Genomic DNA, 22,123 nt, shown 5'->3' with positions numbered 1-22,123 from the left:
CTAATATCACTTTACATTACATAACGTAACACCTCGTAACATTTTATTAAATAAAAGTAATATTTATCGTTACAATTTTTGTGCACTAATATTGTCATATTTAATTAATGTCAGTCCCTAGCCACTACTAAAATTTAAAAATACGCGGCACTCAAGCCAAAACCGTTCCGTACCACCACGCCATTCAAAAGTATCAACGTGAAGTTAGCCGCGTACATGACACGTAGCGCGTCGGCCATCTTGTTGTCAGTGCGATCGCCCGATCGGCGTCATTGGAGCGTAAACACGTGCTGTTCCAGTCGCTTTTTCAGTCCCTAGGTAAGTTATTAAATCTGAAGTAATGAGTTATTATTCCCGTTATCTATTGCATGTTACTTGTATTGTGTGCATTGTTGTGTGAGTGCTCCTTTGGTTTGGTTGAAAATGATTAATCACAAGTTATGTGCGATTTTGCTTGTATTAGTCAGTCCCTAGACCGTCAGTCCCTGGTCATGTAACTGGCTAGGGACTGACGTTATGACTAGGGACTGACGATTGTAACATTTCTGTGATAATTCACACAATTTATTAGGCATAAAAATTAAATCACGTTTATATTAGGCAGACTTAATAAAAATTTAGTCAAAAAATCTAACACTTTCTAGAATATGGCGTCAAGAAAGAAAAATCCTATATCTAAAGAAGACAAAGTGAAAAAGAAGTCTGAACACGCAAAAAAAAGGCTAGAAAAAGTAAAAAATGACCCAGATTTATTAGCGGCATACAAAGAAAAAGAGCGATTAAAGTATCTAAAAAAAAAAGAAAATGGCCAAAGAAAATGTGTAAAGGATATGACTCCACGTGAACATAGAAAAGCACGAAAAAACTGGCTGATTCACACATCAAATTATAGAGCAAAACAAAAAGTTCACAAGAATACTTCACAATACATGGATCACAATACGCCACCATCATCTGAAGGAGAAAATGAGCCAGGTATTCAAGAAGAATTAGGACTTCTAAATCAACAACCCGATAATTTTCAAAACGCGATTAAGTCTAATAAAGCCGAAGCTCAAAGAAAGCATTAATCAACGAAAGATGAGAAATAGGATAGCGAAGAAGCAGAACTCCTTAATCGCTAACTTAAGAAAAAGACTTGCCAACCAACGACAAAAAATGCACAGGCTAAAAAACTCGCTGAAGAAAGTAAACAAAGTGTTATCACCAAGAAGTAAAATTGAACAACTAGCAAACGATCCTAGTAAGAAGGCAGAATTGGTGAAAAAAGCTTTGTTTGGTGAGGTTATTGAAACTGAAATACTAAATAAACAAGTTGAGGCCAGAACATTTAAGGAAAAGGCTAATTTGAAGAATATTTGGTCAGGGCAAGTGTCAAAAAAATATAAAATATGGAGATTTGGAAACAAAGCTGTGACATACAAAAAAATGGGATTCAATCGTACAAAATCCGTTGCTAAAAAGAACCACAATAGAGTGGTAGAGATTATTCACAGATTCTACGAAGAGGACATCAATAGCTGGTGTGCAGCAGGTAAAAAGGAATATATCACTCGCAAAAATGTCAAAAAGCAAAAGCGGTACTTGCATGATTCCTTAAAGAGGTTGCACCAAAAGTTTCTCAAGACAAACGCTATGGTGATTGGGTATTCTTTATTCTGCCAACTGCGCCCGTTTTGGGTTGTCGTGCCGAAGCTTAAGGACTGTGACACTTGTGTTTGTGTTACACACGCGAATATTGACTTGAAATTGGAGGCTTTAAAAACCAACAACATTTTGAGCTTTTCAACCTATCAATGTGCACTAGAAGCAACTTGCTGTGATCGTTACTCCGAGGACTGTTTGACAAGAATGTGCGATGGCTGCTCAAGGAAGATTTTACCATATGCCGAATTCGATAACAGTAACGAAATTGAGGTCAAGCAATGGAAGCACGTTAAGGAGTTGATTACGGATATAAAAACTAAAAAAGAACGATATGTCACCAAATACAAAAAAGAAGCACATAGCATAAAACCTCTTGATTTAATCATGCAATTAGAAGATCAGGACCTTCCAAAATTATTTCAACATGAAAGGAACATTACCCATCAATACACTACTATGAAATCTATTAAAGATTCAGTAACAGAAAAAGACGCCGTTATTCACATGGACTTCTCTGAAAATTACACAACAAAATGCAACCAAGAAATTCAAGCGTACCACTTTGGTGGTTCTCGTACACAAATATCGCTACATACAGTAGTTGTTTATACTAAAGATAAAACAACTTCTTACTGTACTGTGTCTTTAAATTTAGCACATAGTGCAGGAGCTATCTGGGCACATTTGCAACCTGTGTTTCGAGAGCTGCCGCCGACAACGGAAAACCTACATTTTTTGAGTGACGGCCCAGTTAGTCAATACCGCAACAAAAGTATGTTCTACATTTTAGGGTGTAGACTTCGGGATTTCTACCCCTCTGTTCGGAGGTTTTCGTGGAATTATCAAGAAGCAGGACATGGTAAAGGAGCTCCGGATGGAGTTGGAGGAACATGTAAAAGTAGGGCAGACCAAGCGATTGCTGAACGTGGAGACATAACAACTTTATCCGACTTTGTCTCCGTGCTTCGTGAAAAGTGCCCAGGGGTAAAGGTTTTTGTTATTGAAGATGCAGACATAGAAAGAGTAAATAACGTTATTAGGGAAAACGAACACAACCAAAAAGTTTTTAAAGGAACACTTCAGGTGCATCAAGTCACGGGTAACACTTACGTTCCAAATAAAATTATGATGAAATCTCTAAGTTGTTTCTGCAATGATGATGGTTGTGCTCATTTTAAATTAGGAAGTTTAGAATACGCAAGGAATATTAGTCGACTTCGTGTTTCGGAAATATTTACAGATTCTGAAGATGACGAGCCAGAAGCCAGCACCAGTGGGCCACATAATCGTAAATTAAGCTATAGCAATGGAGATTGCGTTTTAGTGAAGTTAAATATGAGAAAAAGAGAATACCGATACGCTGCGGTATGCTTAAAATATGATGATGAAGATGGAGAGCTGACAGTGACTTTTCTAAAAGTTTGTAATGAAGAAGGCACTGAATTTGAACTGAAACAAAATGATGTGGCTGATGTGCCTTATGAAGATGTAGTGGGAAAATTGCCAGTTCCGATCAGAACTCTGAAACGAAAAACAGTATTGTATAAATTTGAAAACCCTATTAATGTGTATGAGAAATAGACTTTACCTTAGTCACTATTTTGATTGCTAAGAGAGTAATTATAAAGTACAAACTCAAAAATCCTGTTTATCTTTATGAGAAGAGCTTAAGAATGTTATGTTTCTGTTTTTTTTTTAAAGAAATGTCTTTAAGTTAATTTTAGAAGATGCTTTATGTTGTAATTTGTAATAATAAGAATTAGAAGATAACGTTAAGTTTCATCCATTTCAACAAACATCTAAGAAATGTTGTTTAATGTTAATTGTCCAATTAAGACGGTGCTTAATGTGTCAGATAACTTTACCTCACCTAAACGTGATCTCAATAGATATAAGTAATTATTAATATACGTTTGTCTGATTTTTAACTGCTTTACTTACAGTATAGTAGTACCCTTTCCTTTTTTTTAAAGTAAATAGTGTTTCAAAGCAGCAAACATGTGTTTTTATAAAAAAAGCGTCAGTCCCTATCCTAGACCGTCAGTCCCTAGATCGCAGTTTTTAGAAAATCCTTAATTTCTCCTTAAATCCTTATTAAATCGACTGGCCCCTTTGAATATATATTATGGGTGGTTACACTTGGCCAATAGATGATAATGTTTTTTGTAGGCATTTAAAAAACAGCTCTTGCAAAAATTGTCCAATAGTTACCCAACTTTCATGGAACCACCCATATCCTTACAGTCGCCGGTCTATCATAGTAGAGGCTAATAAATCGATGTCTATTCTTAGATATACGTTGAAAACAGAATGCATATAATGGTTCAACTGATATCGATCGGGTTAGCTTAAGTTTTTACAGTACCGGATTCATTTTATTGCGAGTACGTTTTCCTATTTAATGTTTTTTTATGTGACAATGCAATATGCTCTTTAATAAAAACTTTAACCTAAGAGGAAAAGTGGGGCATCGGAGACCATTTAATAATATTTAGTTTAACCTGTGATACATTTTGGCTATAGCAACAATAGTTCTGATGCGACGATGAAACCAGGCGACTCCAACATATATCTATACATACAGACATATAATACTTACAAAGATTGCTAAAATCATAACCCTTCTCGTAGTTGAGTAATATGAGAATGGTATATAATCTGTGACGAGGGTAATATAGGCCAACGTGTCACTGTTGAACCAAGACAGACCAACGTCCATTGCTTCCGCTCTTTCAACACTTTCCTTTCAAGCTGATGAACTGACAGCCTAATCATTAGACCGGTGAACGCGGATCATTATAATGATTCTATGGCATATGCTGTCAAAGTTCGTTTTAAATATAATGCATCTTTCAATGCATCTTCGTTATCAGATTATATCCGTATTTCTTTTAATATTCACTTGTATTGTTCATCAATAGCCGAGCATTACCGTGTGCAACTTTTGAATAGGTCACACATAAGAACCTTCACTCTATCGGACTGATGTACAATATATAGTTCGATATATACCACTATCTCTTCGGCGAAAGAAAACATCGTAAGAAACCTCCATTGCCCCGAATACGCATCTATTTCTGTCCCGAACCCTCCTCAAACCAATTTTTCAGCCGGGCACCATTCACGTCGCTCAAACGTCGCATTTCCATATCGCCCAAACGCTCGATACAATTTAGCACCTGTACGAAACAACGCCCACTCGCCCGTGACGTTCCGCGTAACCACACTAATCAAAGTTGTAATTAGCAGCTAGTGAAACAGCAAATTAAACGTCCTTTCATGTGACAAAATTACGCAACTGGCGAGGCCACATTGCGATACTTGCGAAGTTTCTGTGAGAATTTGTAGCAGTTGCCGAAGTTCTTTATTGTTATTAGGTTTGATGAGTATGAAGTTGAAGTTTGGTTCGAGTTGGACTCTGAATTGGGGATCAATAAAAACCAATGAGTGTTTTGGGGAGTAAGTAGCTAATTTATGTTGTTGACTTAGCTAGCTAGCTTTAAGGATATCGAATTTACTGCCTTTCAAATTGACTATTGTAATAAATGGGTGCAAAAGAGCTTTTATATGACTATTATTTACCAAAATATATCAGACAATTAGGGCTCAGACAGAAAAAAATATGACGGTGTAGTTTAAATGAATTTAATATAAACGTTTATGAAATTAATTAATCTATAATCTGAAATTCAAAACTATCACTGGATTTAGAAAAATACGGGTATAACATTATGAATGCATTTTTAAGTATAAATGAAACAGGGTATATCCGGCAAAAAAAAACTCGTGGTATATTACGGTATATAGAGACAAAACCCCTCAAACAGCAGTTGGCTCTAAAATTTGATCATAATTTACACACACCTACTGCTAGAGACCGGAGCGAACAATAGCGGGTGTAAAAATATACCTACTTAAATAAAGGTGTAGGTGTGTAGCCTAGAACACCTCTGTATCGCTTAAATTAGAAGAATTCTAAGATTTATAAAAAAAAATACAAGAATAAATAATAATTAAAATTAATAAACTTTGATGAACGCAAAAAATATTCCTTCAATGTAAATCAAAGTTTCTGTCAAATACGTCTAGTTGCTTATTTATAATTTTACACTCTTCTATTTTATCGAGTGCTTCAAGAATAAACACGGAATCATAATGCGCCGCCATTTCCGAATTGTTAAATTAGATCCCTATTTCAACCTGAAACATCGACTTTATTGACAGATTGTTTCGCGGCTAACGACCAGTAATTAAACAGTTAATGAAGCTTTAAATTGCATCAGCAAATCAAGTGGCGCCATTTTGATCAACATTTCATATTCTGCTATTCGCAAACAATTTCGCAGAATCATAGTCCGTAGAACCATAAACCTTACACATACCTTTTTCCTCTTGGGTAGATTAATTACATTTGTCCTTATTTATACATATAAATGTATGAAGAATGGATCTTATTCAGCGCATTAGGAAAAATCCGCGTTTTCCTCCCCAGCTGATATTGTATTTATTAATGTTATTAGCATTATTTTATTAGGAAACGAGGAAACAAATACATAAAGTGAAGAGGCTATTTCTGCTCTTTTGTGTATCTTAAATACCTTACAAATAGGGCTGCGATGAAGATCTTTATAAACGGATATACTTACTATGTATTTATTTAGTAAACTAGTGTAGTAGCAATAACACCAGAGGTCATAGTATATTCATATTAGGTGCTTTACTACAGTTGTTATTAAATAAATGGGCTTCGAATAATTTTCTTTAATTTCGTGCCATAAGTGACATATTTAACTAAATAAATAGGAGTTTACTATACTTTTCTGGCGTATTAAATACTTTTTAAAATTGGTAAAGAATGCTATTTGTAATGTACCTACCAATAAATAGAATTTAGTCATTAAATACTTCAGGATAGTATGTTTTTCTCAATCGGTACCATGAGTCACAAATTTGACAAAAACCATTGTTTCACTAATACAGTCAAATTTTATAGTCAGGATCATTAAAAAATCAAGGTGCTTATTTTCTTCCAAACTAGATTTCTAATCTTTTAGGTAATAATCAAGAGCTCATTCTATTCTGTTCTTTTCAATTCTAAAATATTTATTTTAGTATTTTTTGTTTAGATCAGTCAGGTAAGAATTAGTAGGTACTCAAAGAGTTTGCGCTGAGACAACAAGTGTTCTTCGAAACTCAGACATTGGGGTTTAGAAGACTGTACACAATTAAATTATCTTCCTTGAAAATATACTCGGATTCATGTCATGGCGGTCTATGAAATATAATAAAAAGGTTCAAACTATAAAACAATTGTAAACATGTTTTAACAACTTAAAACCGAATTTATTTTAAATATAAAACAGCGGGGTTGAAAATGTTTAATATTCATAATATACGAATGAATAATGATCTACTTAATTAATTGGACAGATATCCATCATTAATTATGCAAATATTTATTTTCTTAAAATAAAGGTAAGTTAAGTAGGTACTAATTAAAATTTTGAAACCTGTATTTTTGACAGTTTAATGACTGATATCCTGCTAAAGTGACATAGGTGATGCTAGAAGCAGTCGTTTGCTTTATTTATATTATTGCAAAAAAACAGACTCGTGGAATTGGAACTCATATAAATATAATAATATTTTTAAGTAGCACCTATTAACAAACCAGCCGGACTAGCATGAATTGCGTTCTCGCGCGCGAGTCCATACTTGAAGTCGCGCCAGAATGTATGTAGTCGCTCGCGAGAACGCAACTCAATGCTAGCAGGTCAGGACTGACAACAATTTGTGGGTAACATAATTTAACAAATCAGATCAGTTCATTCTATCTTATATCCGTACACAGTGTTTTGATTATACTGACCCGAATATATACTTTCAAAATTTCAACGTGATTTGACATTACTCACAGTCCCAGCGTGGGCATGTGACTGAGTGCCAGTTGATATTTTATTTAAGGGTCCGCAGCAAGCTCGTCCGAATTTCACTTTCCTATACAAACGGAGTTTCGTTCTTATTTTAAAACTACGTGTTGGATTGTAATGACACTTTGAACATACAATGACATGGGGTATATCTAGTCCTGTAATTAGTTTATATAACTCCAGTTAATGAAACAAAATAAATAGAGCAAAAACAAGTTTTGTGTGAAAAATTAAATTCGCTGTGTGTTTATAACTATGGTATCTGAAGCTACATAAACTAATTACAGGACTAGATATATCTTATGCTATTGTAAGTACAAAGTTTCAGAGCAATCTAGCTAGTTGTTTTAAAATGAGAGCGTAACTATCTACGTTTGTATGGAGAACCGAGCTTGCTGCGGACTCTTAAGTACCTACCTACAAACTTTTGTCTCAACATGGGTAGGCGTCACGATAGATCTCGTCAGAGATGGCGGGACGAGCTTGACGCATTTGACAGAGAGTGGTAGAAGACTTCCGATGCTACGTAAGAGGGAGGCCTTTGCCCAGCAGTGGGACAATATGGGCCCATAATAATAACCGAACAGCAGAGTCATAAATATGTGGTTTGGAATGCTCATAAACGTTTGTTTTCTTTGCAATGCAGATTTTCAACGACAGCAAAGCTCTTTAAACAACTTTTATTGGATTCCACCAAGTCCTTTGTCTTGTTAGAAATTTTTAATTTCATGTTTAATTCACTGCACAATTTAGCGACTAGTGGCATTCAAGTGTACTTGCTTTAGGACCTGAATTTAATACTGTCATTTACATTACAGATTTCTTATACAAATTTTAATAAATAGGTGTTATCTTGTTTATTGATATGCTAATAATATATAGCATTTTCACCAGACATAAATTTATATAAATTATTTAGTTCACCATACCTTTGGATTTTATATAAACTAAAGTGACTGTTGCTCGGTTTAGAATATAAAATTATTTATCACTTTTATCAGTTATCAACCTATCATTTTTGCTGATAGTAACAGAGTTCAGCGTTGTTAAGTCTACTTGTAAAAGTATTAATACACTCAGCGTCAAAAAAATCGCACATCTTAACTTTTTTCTTTCAAGCGGTTTTAAACCTTATATTATATAAAGCAAGATAAGACTATGGGACCTTATTTGAAAGGTTATGAATCCTTCTATTGGAAAATGTCGTAAAATGGACGATCTACTCCATACAAAAAGAAAATTTTCAGGAAAAACTAATCAACGTGTATTTAGGTTAAAATTGCAAAGAATAAAAACACTACAAAATCAACCGATACAGAAAAAATAAACTTAAAACCTAGTGCTGCTTCCTCTTGCCCTCCGAGTAGCTTCCATGCGATCAGTCATAACTGTCATGAGAGCCACGATGCGTTTTTGAGGAAAGTTGTTCCACTCCTCAATAATGGCGTTTTGAAGCCTGTCGAGAGTGGCAGGAGCAGGATCAGGCGACCGAACCCGCAGTTTTAGCTGATCCTAGTGATGTTTGATTGGGTTCAGGTCAGGACTCCTTGCTGGCCACTCCATGACGGTGATCCCAACCTCCCACAGTTAGTCTCACACAAACAACGCAGTGTGACAGCGGGCGTTGTCATGCATAAACTGGAAGTTGGGTCCAACAAAACCATCAAATGGGATCACATGCTCCTCCAAGAACTCCGTTATGTAACGCCCAGCAGTCAGGGATCCCTGGCTGTGACCACCTTCTGTGCGGGAAATGCACAAGAGATCAGTTTACTCGTCGATCGAAATGCCGCCCCAGAACATGCGAGATCCGTCCCCTTAGCAGACGGTTTCTTCAGTGCAGGCTTGCGTGAATTGCTCTCCCTGCCTCCTATACACCCCCCTGCACCTGTCGTTGGTGTAAAGGTACACCCTCGTCTCGTCGGAAAAGAGGACATTCCTCTATTGTTTAAACCTCCAATCTTCGTGCAGTCGGCAAAATGTCCTCCTGGCTATTCGATGCTCTTGCTTTAATTGGGGGCCTGTAGCAGCTCTACGGGGCAACATCCTCTTCTCTTCCAGCTTTCTTCCGATCGTAGAGACGCTTACTGCTGTTCTTTGAGCTGCTTGAAGCTGCTGCTGCAGCTCAACAGCCTCGGAGAAACGGTTCTGCAAAGAGTTCCATACAATGTACCGGTTGTCTCTAGCGGAAGAGCAGTGTTGTCTTCCAGGTCCAGGCCTCCTGATGTAACCACCAGTCACCTGGAACCCCAGCAAGACTCGACGCACTCGGAAACCGCTTATGTTAAATCTTTCAGCAACTTCTTAGTGCCATAGTCTTGTTTGCAGCAGTGCCACCTCTTGAGCTGCTCCTTCTGGCCTGATATCCATGTCCAAGGGTTTTTTCTTGCTGTAACGGTTCATTAGTGATCTCAGTGACCTCTGGAGAGCGAATGACCCATACTTAACCTTTACCTTCCATTTTATACCCGTCCAGGATTGCACAACAACGGACCGATTAAAATTGGATCTCGGCCCTTTTTTAAACAAAACGCCCATGTTCGGTGATGGTTGTTTTTACGGACAATGACGAATTTATCTTTTTAAAGTTCATTAATTGCGCTTTCAAATGATACCAATATTGACAGGGTACAATGCATTAGATAAGAGCTATATTTGCTTGAAAAAAATTTTTGGCGAGGTGCGATTTTTTTGACGCCGAGTGTATGTACACTGCACATAACATTCTGGTTTGTTTATTGTGTACCTACTATTTAATTGTAACATAATACATAATTATCATAATGTTTGGCTCTATCAGGTAGCTTACGTTTTAACCCCTTACTGCATGTAATAAAAATGTTTGTTTAAATTATATTTGAATTAGCTGTCAATAGAGTTGAATATCATATCCGCCATAAATGGCTCCATATGCGGTAAAGGGTTAAGAACAATATTGTATTATCTATTTCATCTATAGCTTAGTATATTGTGAATAGCAAATTTACTAGTTCGGAAAGATCAGTATCAAATCAAAACATCGGTATAACGGTCATAAACATGTCTGAATACAGTCATTATGAGCTTAACAACCGGCAAGCGAATAAAAGCACGTCGTTATACAATAGGTGTTTGAAACTTCGGTATTTTTACTGTGGATATTAATGGATAAATCCGGACTAAGTAATAGCCTTTCTGCTGTATAAATAGACTTATTGCTCACGTTGCATTGTAGTTGGTAACAGGGGGTAACGAACGGTAGTATACTGAGTATTACCAGTGTCTGGGACATACGGAGAACTGTTGTAAGCAACAAATTTAATCGGAATAATTTGTCAAATAAACCGGTCAACTGCGAGTCGAACTCGCCCACCGAGGATTCCGTACTTTTTAGTATTTGTCGTTATAGCGGAAACAGAAAATACATCATCTGTGAAAATTTCAACCGTCTAGCTATCACGGTTCATGATATACAGCCTGATGACAGACACACAGACAGACGGATAGGCGGACAGACGGACAGTGGAGTCTTAGTAATAGGATCCCGTTTTTACCCTTTGGGTACGGAACTCTAAAAAGTACCTGACGGATCACAGAATTTTGGGAACAAGATATTTTACTACAATTAGGACACTTGGTGGTTTTGTCGGATTCTTAATTAGTCTATTTAGTAGTCAATACAGCCACAGGATGGATGCCACCTATCCTTGCGGTGTAAAATAGGTGCGAATAAAATAAAATTTAAAGTAATTTAAAGACGCTAAAGTTAAATTTCAATATTCATAGTCCGACTTGGGTCTAAGGAATATATACTTGTTGAATTAAATAAAGAAGAAAAGAAGCTAATAAAATAAAATAAAATGTACGTAAAATAATCATAATTTGTTAATAATAATTTGTTAGAAAATTAAAATAGAACAGAAAATATGAATTAATAAGAATAACGCTATAATTCCTAAAACTAACAAATAAAAATTTTCCCGGGCTGTGAGTATCGCAAATTGAACTTTTGCCAAGAATTTAAAGTCCTTGAGATTAAACCGTGTTGACCTTAAACTTCAGCCCCCATAGCATCCTAAAACAAGGTAGATGGTTTACGGCAGTAGACATTCCTGAGGGTAATCCTTATCTGGCTGTGTTCCATTTGCTACGGAGTGGAGACGAGTCGTTGGCTCATTGGAATACAGGTTTATTATCAGTTTCTGTATTCGGAATAAATATGCGTAATCCGTGGTGGGTATATATATAGCAGAAGTGGTGTTTTTCATATTTCTCATTATACATACTCAAAGCAGCGAATCCTTATATGGCTGAGTTCCGTTTGCTACGGAGCAGAGACGAGTCGTTGGCTCATTGAAATCCAGGTCTATCAGTTACCTCTGTATTCTAAATAAAATTATCTCTTGTGCGCTGGACAACACGTGTAAAGGGCCTAAGAGGCCGTTTCTTATTTCACAATATGTTTCAATTTTGCTCTTATTTTGATATGACCTTGACGATCGTCTTGGTGATTGGTGCGCATCTCACGTAAGACTTACATTTCATTTTGCATGAACCAATCAGCGCAGCGTGATCGTAACTAATTGTTAAATGAGAATGGCCTCTATAGCTATGCAAGAAGCGGCACGATTTTATTAGACGGTGGACTCTCGTCAAAGTCATGCATATATTTTTTTTGGAGACGTTTTATTTTGCTCAAACCGGTAAGCGATTGCAACAACTGTACCTAACTTGAACGCCCTTTGAAGACAATTCATGTAATTTATCCGCTTCGGTTTAAATTATACCTTTAGACATTTTAGGTCCCATTCAGAGAGGCTTATTTTAATATGATTTAGGTTGTTTTTAAACTCGCTATAAATTATTGTCTTTCTGGACTAAATAAATTAAACGTTATTAATTTAGTTGATTTAAAGTCACGATTAAACATTAGACGATCATTGTCGAAGAAATTACTCGAATATCATAAACTATTGTAATTTATTCTATTCGATCGAATTCAGATTTTTAACCAGTCATCTCTATAGCAGCTGCTGGTTTCGTTCATTGATAATCTTAAGAGAGATAAAAATCACTGTTAATAAATTACGGGTCAAGAGATGAATGAAGAAATTAATCGATACAACTATTCCCGATTGAAGTTGGATAAAAAGATACGCATCTGAGGATTTTATCAAAGAGACTTTAATTATATCCCTTTGGTACAAGATTAATAAAAGATCAGAGTGGTGCAGCCAGAACAAAAAATATGTGCACAATTTTGGTTTTAAAGTAGAAATAATATATAAAGTCACTAACTTAAACTCAATACTACAGGTACATTATTTACTTAGAAATGTTCATTCTATTTAAATTATTCTGTAATTCTTCTTAATAAAAGGAGGTAAGTTTAGATACAACAGGTTGGCCTAAAAACACATTAATATTTTTTTAATAATTTTAACAATCGAATCGTTTGCGTTTATGTATCAAAGAAAAGTATATTGCGAGTATATTGTCCGTAAATCTCTTGAAGGATGGCACAAAGGGTTTGCTGTTGGTGGGAAGAGAATTAATAACCTGAGATATGCTGATGACACTGTACTTTTGGCATCTTCAATATCTGACATGCAAGAACTTGTCAACAGACTGGAGGTCGAGAGCGGGAAGTTAGGTCTTGCAATCAACCGAAGCAAAACCAAGCTGATGATTGTGGATCGCGCCGGCCGCCTGTCTGCAGCTCCTACAATCCAGGGTATAGACACTGTTGATGAGTTCGTATACCTGGGGTCAAAGATATGTAATGATGGCAACTGTGTTCCGGAGATCAAAAGGCGCATAGGAATGGCTAAAGATGCCATGACGCGGCTTCAGAAAATATGGCGTAATCGGGGAATATCCAGAAACACTAAAATAAGACTTGTACGAGCCCTTGTATTTCCAATATTTATGTATGGAGCCGAAACGTGGACAATCAAAAGCAGAGAGAAACAACGGATCGATGCCTTTGAGATGTGGTGTTGGAGGCGTATGCTGAGAATACCATGGACAGCTAAGCGCACGAATCACTCCATACTGTTGGAACTCGACGTGAAAGTGCGATTGTCCACAATCTGTGAACAACGCTTCCTAAGTTACTTTGGCCATATAATGAGAAGGGGAGACGAAAGTTTGGAAAGGTTAATCGTTGTTGGTAATACTGATGGCAAAAGGTCACGGGGCCGTTCACCAGCACAATGGACTGACCAACTCAAAGGCGAGGAACCATCTCAGAAATTCTATGACGTGGTGAGGAAAGCGATGGACCGGAATCGATGGCGAGTGTGTGTTCGTGCCCGAACAAAACCCACCAACCACGATCATCAGTCATGATGGATGCGACCAAGAAGAAGCCGCCAGTGTCATGGGGTCCATGCCGCAGTCCGACCTGTTGGACGGGGTGTTCTTTTTATAATTGGTTTGGTTTTTTGTAGGTAAGTATATTTTATAGTTTGTATTTTTATTTTATTTCTAGTTTTAACTTTAATTTTAATATTGTATATTGTATCTTTAGTTTTAGTAGATTTATGTGTACTTATTGTAATAATCTATATGTGTTAAAGCTATTAAAAATTTACAATATCAAAAAAAGAAGATCAAAGAAAAGGAGAATATTTTGAAGATATGTATTATTTACTTTTTTAATTACATTTTTTAAAAGACTTGTAAATAATAAAATATGCCAAAAAATATTTGTCGACGTAGGTATATTTGGGTCAGCCTGTACATAGTCAATGTTAGAAAGTTTAGCCCGTTACCCTTGTCACAAACAATATAAAACATACTAGGTAACAAATTTTTAACACTTTTTATACCCTACCCTACTTAGATTCTTAATTTTATTCATTTTAGTCAAAACAACTTCTGGTGTCTGAGTTTGGGCTCATTAAAACTACGAGAAGTAAAGCACTGGGACTAAAATGAATATAATAACGATATGAAAAAGTTTTTAAAATTGGTTATTGGTACCCAATTGGATTCCGTTTAATGTTTGCCGCTAAATCTTCTTCTTCCTCGCGTGTTCCCGGCATTTATGCCACGACTCATGGAGCCTGGGATCAGCTTGGCAACTAATCCCAAGAATTGGCGTAAACACTAGTTTTTACGAAAGCGACTGCCATCTGACTTTCCAACCCAGAGGGTAAACTAGGCCTTATTGGGATTAATCCGGTTTCCTCAGGATGTTTTCCTTCACAAAAAATCGACTGGTAAATATCAAATGATATTTCGTACATAACTTCCGAAAAACTCATTGGCACCTACGAGCCGGGGTTTGAACCCGCGATCTCCGGATTGAAAGTCGCACGCTCTTACCGCTAGGCTACCAGCGCTTTTTTGCTGCTAAATGTTAAGTAAATATATCATTAAATCTATGAATGCAGTTTCTTATCTCTAAAATGGGTTTTGTGGTTCATAAAAACCAAATTCAGCCATCTGTTTTAGTATCTAATTTACCGGCACTTACTGCTTTTCTTGGAGAGCGTCCTTTAGGTATAACCCAGTAGTGTCTGAGCGTAAAATCGGGCAGAGCCCGTATTTACGAACAGCGCGGTCGTAGTGGCACCCATAAAGCTGTTTCCTTACTGAACAGGCCAAACCATAACCAGTTTATTGAGACCCACCCCTCCAAAACTATCTTTCCTGGAAACCACTTGGAAATTGGAATTAAGGAGGTGGGGTAGATCAAAGTATCCTGGCTACAAAACCGTGTAGCGTTTGGTAACAGCATGCAAAATAAACTATGATAACACCGTCGTGGTCCGTCTTTGGTGTTAAATTTCTCGCTTGAAGGGGATTTATGAAGCTGGTATTTTCTTGGCCGTTTAATGTATTAAATGTTTTAAATTTTATTGTTAACTAAGAAGCTGATCTGAGCTTAGAAAAATATGCTAATTGACTTATTTTGACAGTCTCCTTGACCACTCGGTCGCCCTTTAATAGAGGTACAGTGTGATTGCGAGCGAGATGTGCCGCATTCATAACAGAATGAAAAGTTCGAATCCCACTATAAGCTTATGTTTATGCAAGGTTTCTAGGCGATGGACTGAATTAGTGGCAGAACACAAGATTATAAGACACAAAATCATATTTTGGTCGTTATTATAAATCGACATCTTGCCTAATATACTATCTAATACTTATCTACATAGAAAGGGGAATTAAAGTAAATTTATTATTATTTTTCTTTTGGCAATAAATATTTGTTTTCACAGACCCCACACAATATTTCCTACCAGTCCGACAGCGTAAAATCACACGTTGCGTATTGGTATTGCATCTAGATTTAAGCCGGCTTGCCGCCCGTGAAAATGTTTATTGACAGGATTAAGTTAAATATTGATTCACACGAATGAAATACGGCGCTATCAATATATTGCCAAACACGGAGTAGAAGTTCATCGTTTTTATATTTGCGTGTAGGTAAATGAAAATTGAAAATCGGTGTCCAGAACTGGGACCAACGGAAATGGGTGTTTATTTATTTATGTTGTTTTAAGTTTTGTCACATTTTTATAATATTTGGTAAGTTTGGAGAATTCCTCAATCTAGGCGGAATAAATACGAAATTCCAATATGTGGCAAAATAATGTAAAACAATTACGAAAATACCTACTAACTGTAAAACATTACAAATCATATTTATTTGTATGTCTTTCCCATCACGGAACAATGGTGTTCCGGACCTTTGGGAGGCGTGCGCGGAGCCGAAGCCAACACGTAGAGGCCCTTTTGACACTTTAATGAATTGTAAGGGGTACACGATGCTGCCCTTACCCGTGTCATGGGACGCACGCAGAGGCAGCACCCGCCAGGGTGTAAGGGCTATTGAGAGTTGATGGAATCTAAAATAAACTAGGTTATTGGGTGAAAGCGATGGACTAAGTACTGAGCTATGGGGTAAAAAAACCGGACGCCTGCCTAATAAAACGGTATGCAATTTTATTTCCGGCAGACGGTGACTCGCCCTCACAAGATGGGCCCCCACAAAAAGCGACATCTAGGATGGCTCAAGGGTAACACCGGTGTGAGCGGCTCAGGGATGTCGAGAGGTGTGCGCCGCTTTCTACCCAGTGGCTGTTAACAGCCACTGTGCCAACTCGCGTCTTATGCATATTTCACTTCCACCCCTGGAGCTTATAGCTCTAACGACTCCACTCTGGCCGGCCGGCTAAGGCAAGCCAGAGGCAGAGAATCCTGTCCCACCCACCCTCCTTGCGGGTAACAGAACTCCCCAGGAGCACTCGGGTACGTGAGGGCGCTAATCCCCAACAGCTCGCCACAAGCTGCCCTGCGTTGACTGATTGCACTGGTAAAACCAGCGGGCGATGGGGTCGTCACATCCCTACGCCTTATTATATTTATGATTTAAAATCGGCATAAGGAAAAAAAATTGCATTAGATTATTTTGCTACTCTTGTGGATAAAATGCAACTTTCTCATCAGTTTTTGAAGTATAAAGGGAGCCCAGGTAATAACCCTAAAACAGTTTTAGCAACACGCGACAACCATAAGCCTATTAATAGCAGCAAGTTTGTAGGCTCGCAATTAGCACCCTAATAATCCCTGTAATGGCCTGAACATCTGTCAGTTCTTTGTGACGCGCGAAGTGACGCGAAATTGCGTTGTTTCGCAAAGAGACCGAGCACCCACACGAGCGCACGTATGTTGATACAAGTGATGGGTGGTGTAAATGTTAGGCACATGCTTTTTGTGTTCTTTGTTTGACAACCTTATTAAATTTTTAATCACTTAGAATTTTTCATCGAGCGTGCTCGTGTTGCCACCGGTAAGAAGTGACACGAAGTTTCGTCTTATTTATCAGACTGCGGCGAAATGAGATGGATATTGTATGTCTTATTATATCAGACTACGGGGGTTAAAAGTTAACAAAAAAAATTAAGGACACAAAGCAAAGGAGTATGTACTTTTTTATTTTTGCATTATCTCAACATTATTATTCATTCTATATCAAATCTAGACATATCATTTTTCTAATGAACGTCAAGTTTACAAAAAAAAAAGTAGTGGTTACAATCAGCATTTTTGGTCGTTTGTCTGTTCTTGCTTAGTAGCCCACACATTATCAAAGAGATGAATACCACCACAGGTTAGTAAATACATAGAAGATCTCCATACAACGCCGCATGCCTTATTATTCAAAAACATGAAATAATTCTAACTATTTTATGTTTTTGCATTTGAGACGTGTGAGTAAATAAATTCGTAAAAAAATAAAACTGTTACCTTACAGATATTTTTTAACTTTTAAAATAATAATTAGAGTTGTCTGACCTTTAGTCACATGCGCAGAAAGTTAAATTAATACATTATCAACCAAAGACAGTTTGTCATACCTATTCGTCGCACGCGCGAGGTATTTACAAAAACCGTGCTGTGTAAAAATTAAATTATATTATATTAATTGGTATCTGAGGGCCTACCGCGAACCACGTTCGACGTGTTGCCTCCCTGTCACACTTACGTACGAATTTACAAAGTGCCACAAAGAGGCAACACGTCGAACGTGGCTCACGGTAGGCCCTCTGTTCTTTTTACTTACTAACTTTACTGCTCTAATACGCTTCGGCTTAAAACTTGAGGCACACACCGTCAGTGCACGCTTCCATTACAGCGGGACACGCTCGCTGATGCGTCTGTATAATAAATCTTGAATATAGTTAAAGTGGCAATTTGCTCCCCTCTCAAAAATCATACCGTACCATCCTTTTAACCCCTTAATGAAAAAGCTTCAATGGATTCGCTTTCATAAATGAAAAATGTATTTCTTTCGTATAGTAATACGAGATTAGGCTGACATTTTGGTTTGATTTTTTGGGCTGCTGTTATTGTGTTTGTGTTTGGTTTGCTTTGTGCCAATTTTGATACTGAAATATAATCATTCAAAACATGACAATTATTTTTTCACCTCAGCAGCTCGAACAAGGGTACTTTGCTTCTTAAAAACAGTGAGCAAAATGCGATTTTGCTCACTGAGTGAGACAAAATGACATTCAAGTGACCTTCATAGTCAAATGTCATTTCAACATGCGGGTCTAATACAAGTTCGAAATACTTGGGTTCTATTATCTCTGTCCCTTTCACACTGTTAGCAAAAAGAAACTGTTTATATTAGACCCCCGAAAAACGACAGAACGCATCGTTCCAAACCACGTGCGAGCATTATTATGAATAATTAATTAATAAAAATAAAGTTTAAGATTTGATAAAAACTGATAAAAACACTATATTTTAGGTAAGTATTTTATTGTAAAATTAAAATAATGAAGTCAAAAAATACTTACACAGATTATCACGTAAAATTAATTATTCTACTTTTAAGACTTTCAACTATAGTGAACAAATAGTACGTATCCGCAATTCGGACCGTATCTTACGAAGTTTTTTTTTTACAAAGAAAAAGTTGTCGATTGAAGTGTCAGTTGATGTTCGTTAATTCCATATTATATTACTGAAAAATAATATTTAGTTTTGTTTTTGTGTTCGATTGCGGTACCTAATTAAACTTAATTGTTAGTACCTACATTATATCTTAAGAAAGCATGAGTATTAAGTGACGAAGAAGGATTACATTTTTCAAGTTGTCTAATTGGTATGTTCTCACTGCTCTGGTGAAAAATTTTGTGTACTACACGAGATCAAAGTTATTTACATCTCGTGCGCTTTTGAGTCTCTTACTACGCTCAAGATTCTAAAATATTATAGAATCTTTCGCTTGCACGGGACTCAAATTAAGCACTCGAAGAAATATCAAACTTTGATCTCTTGTTGTACAAATAACTATCTAATAATTTTGTTAATCACAAAAATCTCAAACAAAAATCCTTAATTGAAGATAAATTAATATCCACGTGGCGAAAATAATGACCGTCGCAAAACTTACTTGAATTTTCGACCTACGGAAGTTGAGGTTCGTAACATGGTTAATCAATCCAGGTAAAGTTAGTTACTAAACGTAACTAGTGGTAAGAGTAACGAATTCAAAGTTTAGGTCAAAAATAGAAGTTACTTAAAGGTAAACTCCTACTCGATGTGTACCTCGATATACGCGAGTTGAACCGTATTTTAAGCTTAGGTACCTGTTTATAGTTCGTTTTTTTAGCATTAGAAAGAACTCCACAGAAGCAAGCGTGCAGGTTTTATAAGGCTCTTTAATTGTTAATAATTATTGAATTATCTAATGTAGCATGGTCAATACACATAATTTACTTCAAATTATTACCGCTAAAAGTGCCGGATTTGGAACCACAAGCTTACTTCCGCGAAGTTCTTTCTAATGCTAAAAAAACGAACTATAGCATAGGTTGGTAGTTTCTAAAAATTGTCATATCCACACTAGATTTTTGAACTCTATTTTCTTGTGGATTTGCATTAGAAATAGTTTTTTTGTTTGCTGATTTCGATTTTTTTTCCTTTAGATGTTTAGATGAATACTCGATTCGATCTCGAACTCGATTCGAGTTAAACACGGATCGGCACAGTTGTGTTACATACACTTAAATGACAATTTACTAGCCTGATAAATGATGGTAGGTTTCGATTTTACCTACTTACCTATCTCTTCTGTGAAAATAGGTACATAGTAATCAAGTCTTGTACTCACTGATTACATACATCCCAGGAACATGTTACCTGTAATTGAGATCGATTTGTAAATACAGTGGTTAATCTGTAAATGAGTCTGGATGCTCGCAAAAGCCATTGTATACATTCAGTGGTCTCTAGTATAAGGGCCAAAGACAGTAATCTATGTCGATGTATTTAGGAATTGGCGTTTTCGAGAGGACTTTTTTGGAAGTAGGTAATTAGCGCTTCTCCCTAATAAGTAAGTAAAATAACTTTTTAGTACTTTTTGTGTAACTGTAGTGGCTGTACTTACAATTTCAAATGGGAAAGGGATATTCAAAATAAATTAATTAGGTACCTATATTTATTCATTCAAAAAACCCGCGAAAAATTGACTTAAAAGACTTTAAAGGGTACGAAGTAGTACGAACCGTATACAATTTCAATCTAAATACAAGCTTATTTAAATATATTCATTTACTTTAATAGTATATTCATTTACTTTATTGTTTTGAACAAAAATAGGCAAGTTATTGGTAAAGTTGCTACATAGCAACAACAGGAGCTAGAAACCATAATTTTAGATTTTTTTGGTTTGTTTACGCTGAAAACGAAAAAAAAAACTCTTTATCTTGCACAGCTAGTTCGATAGTCCTCGAAGTGTGTCCCGTCACTAGTTATTTGCACCTGACTAATGTCATTTCTTTGAAGATAGACTACTCTATAAAACCTGCTCTGTCACACTGCAGGCCTTTCCGAATTGGCTCGTAAACTCCAGCCCGTTTACGAATTACCCAATTATTAGGGGTTTCACGTATCGTCTGTTTTATAATTTCCGGCGACGCGATACTTTATTGCCGTACAGTTTTACGAACCATTCGCAACAATGTGTCATTTCTTCTATATGGATAAGCTACTTGGTAAGCGTGGTCTGGTATGACTTTATGGTCTGCAAGAACTTAGTTAATACGCCTTATGAGTATTGACCTAAATACATGGCGTGGTTTAAGGTGTTAAAAGCCTATTTATTATTCTATGAAAGAAAATGCAAACTGCCTCGTTACCTGCTAACCTGCTCCGAAACGTAACCATGCCATGCAATTTTATAATAATTATTATTTAAATTGAAAGCTAAGTTCCTGTGGAGATAAATTCGCGTATACCTTCAATAAACATGCAAGAAGAAAATTTAGAAAATTAAAAAAACTGTTCAAGGTTACGCAACTTAAAGGGGCCCATAGATTACCAGTCCGCCGGACGATATCAGCCTGTCAGTTAATCGTAAAAGGTGACAGTTCCGAACAACTGACAGGCAGATATCCTCCGGCGAACTGGTAATCTGTGGGCCCCTTTATTGAGAGGCACTTTTAAATTATTCGGTATCACTTTTTCACTTTCTATGCTCATATTAACTAGTAGGTACCTACGTAAACACATGGATAAAGTATACCATTTATGTTAATTGTAAACGTATAACCTCATTTTAAATGTATGTAAGCCCAGGCAATGTATTTCCATTTGCGTAGTGCTAATACTAATGCAGTATTTACTTAGTAATGCACATTAGTCAGTGATATTCCTACATTTTGGCGACTAAACAGTTCACATCCCATATTCGCTAGCTCTGTTTGTTAAAATTAGACACATACGAGCATAGCATAATTATATTAGCATTTGCGCCTTTATGAAAGCCCATTCAATTACCTAGTACCTACATAATATGTAGGTAGTAGGTAATAATACAGGGTGATTCAGGAGACGTGAGCAGGCGGCTTAGCACGGTCGCGTTTTTATCCCTTGTCACCATGCCTGTCACGTTCTAACAAGTATGTAAGTGCGAAAGGGACGCGCATAGTGATAGTCGATAAAAATGGAACCGTGCTGAGCCCGCAGGACTAACACTGCGCATATCGTTAATTATAAGCAACTGTTTCGTATCAGTATTAGTGAGGTTAACGTTAATT

General features: G+C 36.6%; 1 long non-coding RNA gene across 1 annotated transcript in view; it reads left to right on the top strand.

Moving 5' to 3' along the window:
• LOC134795393 (uncharacterized) overlaps window positions 1-19,816 on the top strand; it is a 548,375-nt gene extending 528,559 nt beyond the window's left edge. Inside the window, exon 2 of the long non-coding RNA XR_010144811.1 lies at window positions 19,669-19,816. This is a non-coding gene — a long non-coding RNA (uncharacterized LOC134795393). The remainder of the gene's footprint in view (window positions 1-19,668) is intronic.
• The last annotated feature ends 2,307 nt before the right edge of the window (window positions 19,817-22,123 follow it).

The sequence above is a fragment of the Cydia splendana genome, chromosome 12, assembly GCF_910591565.1.
Source record: "Cydia splendana chromosome 12, ilCydSple1.2, whole genome shotgun sequence".
Lineage (NCBI taxonomy): Eukaryota > Metazoa > Arthropoda > Insecta > Lepidoptera > Tortricidae > Cydia > Cydia splendana.
Note: the sequence above shows the minus strand (reverse complement) of the source record. Positions and strands in the feature narration are given on the sequence as shown.